Here is a 7,005-nt window from a genome sequence, read left to right as displayed (position 1 = left end):
TAAAACACTTTGAAATTCTATCAATCCACCCCAAGGAGAGAGGTGGGATCTGCTGGTAGGAAGGTTCTGGATCGAGGGGCTGAAGTATGCCAAGGCCAAATACTGGGTCCTACACGTCGGCCACAACAGATTTTGGCCTCTTCAGGGATCTGCTTCGTAGAGGCCTGGAGGGAAGAGGGGCAGAAAGCTGGCTACTATTCAAGGATCACCTCCTACAAGCTCCAGAGCAATGCATCCCAATGAAGAGGAAGACTGGCAAAAATGCCAGGAAGCCCACATGAATGAACAAGGAGCTCCTGGACAAACTCAAATTCAAACCCTCCTGTAGGGAGGGTACAAAGGGTGGCAGCAAGGCCAGGTAGCCTGGGAGGAATACGAATAAATTGCAGCCAGGGATCAGGTTAGGAACTGCGCACCCTGACAGAATTAAACCTGACCAGGGCATCAAGGGCAACAAGAAGAACTTGTATAGTACATCAGTAATAAAAGGGAGAATGGAAGACTTGATTATCCAGGACATAAAGAAGGTTGAGGTACTCAATGACTTTTTTGCCTCATTCTTCACTGCCAAGTGATCCAGCCACACCAACCAACTTGCAAAAAGCAAAGGCAGGGACTGGGAGAATGAGGAACTACATGCTGTAGGAGAAACATTTTGAGACTATCTCAGAAACCTGAAGTTGCACAAGTCCACGGGACCTGATGAGATACATCTGTAGGTCCAGAAGGAACTGGCAGAAGAAGTGGCTAAGCCTCTATCCATCATATTTGAGAAGTCATGGCAGTCTGGTGAAGAACCCACTGACTGGGAATGTGGAAGCATTTCTTAAAAAGGGAAATAAGAAAGACACAGGCAACTACAAGCCTCTCAGTGTCACCTTGGTGCCTGGCAAGCTCATGAAGCGGGTCCTCCTGGAAACTATGCTAAGGCACATGGAAAATAATTAGGTAATTGGTGACAGTCAACATGGCTTCAGTAAGGGCAAATTGTGCCTGACGAATTTGGTGGCCTTCTATGAGAGTTACAGTGTTGGTGGCTAAGGGAAGAGTAACTGACATCGTCTACTCAGACTTGTGCAAAGCATTTGACACTGTCCCACAAGACATCACTGTCTCTAAACTGGAGAGACATGGATTTGGCAGATGGACAACTCAGTGGACAAGGAATTGGCTGGATGGTGGCACTAAAAGAGCTGTGGTTAACAGTTCAATGTCCAGGTGGAGACCAGTGACGAGTGGTGTTCAGGGGCTGCTATTGGGACTGGAGCTGTTTGATATCTTTGTCAGTGACAGGGACAGTGGGATCAGGTGCATTCTCAGCAAGTCCACAGATGACAACAAGCTGTGTGGTGTGGTCAATATGCTGGAGGGCAGGAATGCCATCCAGAGCGATCTGGACAGGCCTGAGATGCTCAACAAGGCTAAGTGCAAGATCCTGCAGTTGGGTTGGGGCAATCCCAACCACAAATACAGGCTGGGCAGAGAATGGATTGAGAGCAGCCCTGAGGAGAAAGAGTTGGGGGTTTTGGTGGACAAAAAGCTGAACATGACCCATCAATGTGCCCTTGCAGCCCAGAAAGCCAACTTGTCCTAGGCTGCATTCAGAGAAGTGTGGGCAGCAGGGCAAGGGAGGGGATTCTGTGCCTCTGATCTGCTTTGGTGAGACCCTACCTGGAGTGCTGATCCAGCTCTGGGACCTCCAGCATAAGAGGGACATGGACCTGTTGGAGCAAGTCCAGAGGAGGGTCACAAAGATGATCAGAGAGGTGGAGCATCTCTTTTATGAAGACAGGTTGAGAAAGCTGGGGTTGCTCAGCCTGGAGAAGAGAAGACTCTGGGGAGACTTTACAGCAGCTTCCAGTATCTAAAGGGTCCTACAAGAGAGCTGCAGAGGAACATTTTAAAAGAGAATACAGTGGTAGAACAAGGGTTAATGACTTTACACTGAAAGAGTGTAGGTTTAGATTAGATATTAGGAAGAAATTCTTTACAGGGAAAGGGTCACAGCACCAAGCCTGCCAGAGTTCAAGAAGTGATGGGACAATGCTCTCAGGCACATGGTGGGATTCTTGGGGTTCTGTGCAGGGGCAGTAGCTGCACTGGGTAATCCTTGTGGTTGCCTTTCAGCTCAGGGTATTTTGTGATTCTATACTGCAAGGGTGGTGAGTCACTGGAGCAGTTTGCCCAGAGAATTTGTGAATGCCTCATCCCTGAAAATATTGAAGGCTAGATTGGATGGGGTTTTGGGCAACCAAGTCTAGTGTAAAAGGTCCCTGCCCACGGTGGGGGAGATTGAAAGTAGATGATCTTTAAGGTTTCTTCCAACCCAAAACATTCTGTAACTCAATGAAACAACATGGGAGCAAGATGCAACTATCTTTCCATCCACAACTATTAGAATAAATTCCCATAGACTAGAAGTTTCACAACTTCTCAGCCTCCAGAACAGGCATGGGGCACAGCTGTCTCCCACCCAGGGCTTTCTAAAGGAGAAGGTTTAAGCAGGTCTTTTCTACTGTGGCCTTGGCCATATGTCCAGTGGTTTGGCCTGCAAAGCTGACCAAACTCCCAGTAAATACATAAAGGCACATTCATAAGCCATCTGTGCTTTGGTTTCAGGCGTTTCAGCCCAATGGTAGATCAAAGTCCATGCAGATGAGTCACGTTTACAGCATAACGAGATGAACCTCCATCATGGAGCACTGCTTTTGCCTTGCCAGTTGCAACATGCTGTGCACCCACGAGCATTAGCTTTGCCCTTTAGCTTGCAAGATCTGTGGCCCAGGAACTGGACAAACATGCAATTTCCACAGCCAGACACAGCTTTAACTGCTCTCTTATTCCTGTCTGAAATGGGCTGCACCTCCAAAACCCAGAGCAAGAGCTTCATGTCCAAACTACTCTCAACCATGTCAGGACTGAGTCAGACAAAAATAGATATAGCTGCAAAAATGCTTTTTGTATAATTCTCTGAACTGAAAGCAGCACTGGGCAATCTGGCAAGTCCAAGTGCCGCAGTTTAGAAAGTGAGGAAGTTTAACGGATGAGTGAATACCTGGGGGGCATCTAATAAGGCTTTCAACAACTCATTCCCAGATCCAGTCTGAATAGTGTTCAGACTCACAGCTGGGCTGCAGAAAGAGAGCAGGAACAGCCTCAGTGCTCACTGATGGATTTACTGTTCCCTGCAGGCATTACAAGATGCAGACCCCGAATTTCAGCTCCCTCACACTGAATTTGGGAACAGCCAAAACTCTAATGGCCACAGGCCTGGGTATGTTAAGCCACTGCTTGGTGACAGCCATGGAGTGAGACCTGTCAGTATGGGTGCTTGCAAGCCCTTTAATGCTCAACACATCCCTGTTCTCTGATAACCCCTCTAGAGTGCATCCTCAGGGCTGCTGTTGCCACCATGGTCAGATGGAAGGGAGGAAGGTCAATGGGCAAGTGGGAGTGCCTCCACAAAGGCTGGATATCTGGGGCATGGAGCTGCCTGCTGGGTGTTGACCACTGCCGTCTGCACTCTGGGGAGGACACACAGATCCCTCTTCCACATTCAGCCAGCCAGGGGGTCATAGACCCTGTCCTGCCTGGGGCTCATCCTTGGCCTCCTGGCAGGCACAAAGACAGCAGTGTGTGTGTCCAGGGAGGAAGCTGGGAGCTGGACTGGGAGAAGCCCATTGCAACTGCAGCTGTTTGCACAATGTAGAGCATGTCCCAGTTGCACTCACATATTGTGGGGGCCATGGCTTGAGAGCAAGGAGAACCCTCAGTCTGCACTCTTAGAAATTGCCCCATGCAAAATGCTAGAAGAAAAAGCAGCAAAATGGAATGGCCAGAACAAAATCCTTCAACCTGGACACCTGGCTAAGGAAGTTTTCCTTTGGGATGGAGACTGAGGAGAGGCTTAGACAACCAGGTCTAATGCTAAAAAGCCCAGCATGGGATGTTTGAGCCATCATGCTTTGCTCCCAGCCTGCAGGAATTTAGGGTTTCAACTGAAAGGCAAATACAGATGGATAGTGGAGCTACATAAGTGTCCAGACCCAAGGAAATTGCAGCCCCCTAAGTGCAGGTGCTGCCTGCACGGGCACTGTTCCCAGCCAGTTCCCATCTCCTACATCAGGCAAGATATAGGGGACTGCCACACTGCAAAGCAAATTCTCCTCAGGTGAGAGAGAGGATGAATGATACACAGCCTGGATCAAGTGTTGTGCCTGCTGGCTACCTGCCAGTCATAGGGCAACCCAGGGTGGCACAGCACATGTGCTGCCATCTGGCATGTCCAGAGACCTGGCAGCCTTGTGGCTTGGTGTCCAGCATGTGCATGAGCCCACATTGGACCCGAGAAGGGATAAGGTACAGTATAACTTGCAGGACACACAGGCACTATGGTGGTATGGGGGCATCTTGCCATATGTGACAGAGGCGAAGCCCCAGGGTCAGTGAGATGTAAACAGGAATTACCAGCTGCAGGCTCCTGCTAAACAGCCCTGGCCCCAACTGTTCCCCACACGGCAAACAGGATGCTGAGAGATCCTGCTGCTGCTGAGGATTCTGCTCCTGCAGCTGTGAAAAGCCTTGAAAAGGATCCCCCTGCTGCCAAGTCTCAATGCTGTGATCTCAGCCAACAACGTAGGGGCAGAGCTATGTTTGTACAGGGAAGCTCTTCTCTCCAGAGCCACATTTTGAAAGCTCAGCTGGGCCTGGGGGTCTGATCAGACAATGGATCACATAGGAAGCTGTGGAGATTGTCATGTGCATGTGTTCTGTGGTCATTGCTGGCATCAGGCAAACTCTGCTCAGTTGGTGTGATAATGGGGTAACCCAAAAGCTACTAGTCTTATCCACACTGACCCCACACTGTCACCTAAGAGACACTAGTACTTGTCCAGTCTAGGGTGCCATCACCACCAGTGGCTGGAAGCAGACAGGTAGAGAGGCAGGGAACAGGTCGAACACAGGAATATTGCCCCAAATCCATTCCCAGCCTTCAGTGATGGAGGGTGTCTGAGGCTGGAAGAAGCAACTCAACACTAAATAGCTCATCATGGAGATTTTTTTTTTTTAATTTCTTCCTTGGAATCAGTCTCAAGTTCTGACTATCCTGCCCTGGATCTTTTCCAGATCCAATTAGCTCAAGGCCTTCTGCTGCTCCTCCAATTTACAATGGGGTCTAAAAAATAGTAATAAAATGCAAGCCAACTTGACCAGGCCTGGATAAAGTTTCCTTCACATTCTTAAAGAGATGACTATGACAATGTAGGAAAAACTAAGTCACAGCCTTGTAGAAGTAGGAAACACCAAATAAGGTGGCTTTCCCCACTCAATAGCTAGGGCAATGTGGGAAGGCAGGCAGTTTCAGCCAGACCATTTTATCTCTCAGGCCAGATGGCTTTAAATGCTTCCCCAGGGCTTGGAAAGGGCCAGGCACTGCTTTGAATTGCTTTTCATACCACCTCATTAGAAAGTAAAAGGGAAGAAATGAACAATCTATAACTTTGAGGCAACGGGAAACAGCTCTGTTAATCCCATTTCCTTCCCCAAGCTTAATCAGGGCAGGTCATCCAGCATCAGGGCCACATCACCTAATCTTCTTATCATTGTCCCCCAGCCAGGAGCCTGGGCACCAGCCCAAAGGGCAGATACATCCTCCTGGGCATTATTGTTAAATTGGAAAGGCCCAGGTTTTTATACCTGCCCCAGTGCATAATTGTGATACTCGTGGCAACAAGCTTCTACTGCAGCAGCAGATCCAAGGAGTGGCCACCTCCCAGATCCAAGCCTGTGTGAGCAAGGGCAAGAGGGGCACAGCACTGCTGGAGAAACAGATGAGAGAAAAAGGGAGGTGCTGCAGAGAGAGGGATCCTAGGGCAGGCACTGCAAAGCCCAGGGTGGGCATTACCCTCGAGGTTTCTTAGCCTTTCTGGGTAAAATGTGGGCAAATCCAACAAAATGCAGAATTTCTCCCTTTCCATCACGGTTGGGACATGCCCTACCCACACATCTGGGACGGAGAGAAAAGCCCTGGCCAGCCATGCAGGACTCAGGGCTTGCTGTCACCTGCTCACAGCTTGGCTTGGCTGGTCCATGGGTGACCACTGCTACACCTGACAACACTGCCACCAAGCTGTGATTTGTCACCTTAGTAAAAGCCTCCTGAGCTGGGAAGAGGCAAATGGCACCGATAGGCCTTTATCCATGGCTCTGTGCCACCCAGTTTGCCACCAGCTACCTCTGCCCCCCTCTTCCTCAGGAGTACTACATCTCACAGAAACCTCCACTTGGTGTCCAGACAGAAAGGTGTCCAGATACAACCTCACGAGAGAGTCAGGACTATAAGATTTCAGGCTTGCAGCACCTGTTCATGTGAGGGGATCCCATGGCAGAAGGCAGGCTTGGGCAACACATCAGGCTGGCAGCTGTGTGTTGGTTGGGCCCACAGCTCCCAGGGCAGTAGTGAGTGTGTTGGCACAGAGTCAGTGGCTGGAGTGGGGTAAAAGTTACAGAAGTCAATTGGACAGGAAAGGAATCAGCAAGTCCTAGCTTAGTTTCCCAGATGAGGAGTACCAAGTTTTAGCAAGCTTACTTGTACTTGTGTACAAGTAAGCCAGGTGCTCCTGCTGTGGAGCTACGTTCATCTGGCTGCTCTGCAGACGTGGCTGGGGACATGAGCCTTTGGCTGAGTCCAACCCACCCCTGCCTTCCAGATGGACTAAGATCCAGTGTTCAACAGCTTCACAATCCGTCCCCAAAATGATCTGGCACCCACAGAACTGAAGGGCTTCAGGGCTTCGGGGAATAGCTGTGGGACGGAGGAGTGGGGAAGGGAGCCGGGAGCAGCTGGTCCAGCACAGACCCATCCAGCCCTCCAGACGGCGAAGGACAAGAAAGCAGCAGTGCAAAGATGCCGTGGGGCACACAGGCAGCCAGCCTTCCTGCTCAGCCGGCGTTACTCATCCCAAATTGCTCCACAGAGAATGCTGCCCTCTCCTGGGCTCAGTG

Source organism: Corvus moneduloides, chromosome 5 (genome assembly GCF_009650955.1).
Source record: "Corvus moneduloides isolate bCorMon1 chromosome 5, bCorMon1.pri, whole genome shotgun sequence".
Classification (NCBI taxonomy): domain Eukaryota; kingdom Metazoa; phylum Chordata; class Aves; order Passeriformes; family Corvidae; genus Corvus; species Corvus moneduloides.
Note: the sequence above shows the minus strand (reverse complement) of the source record.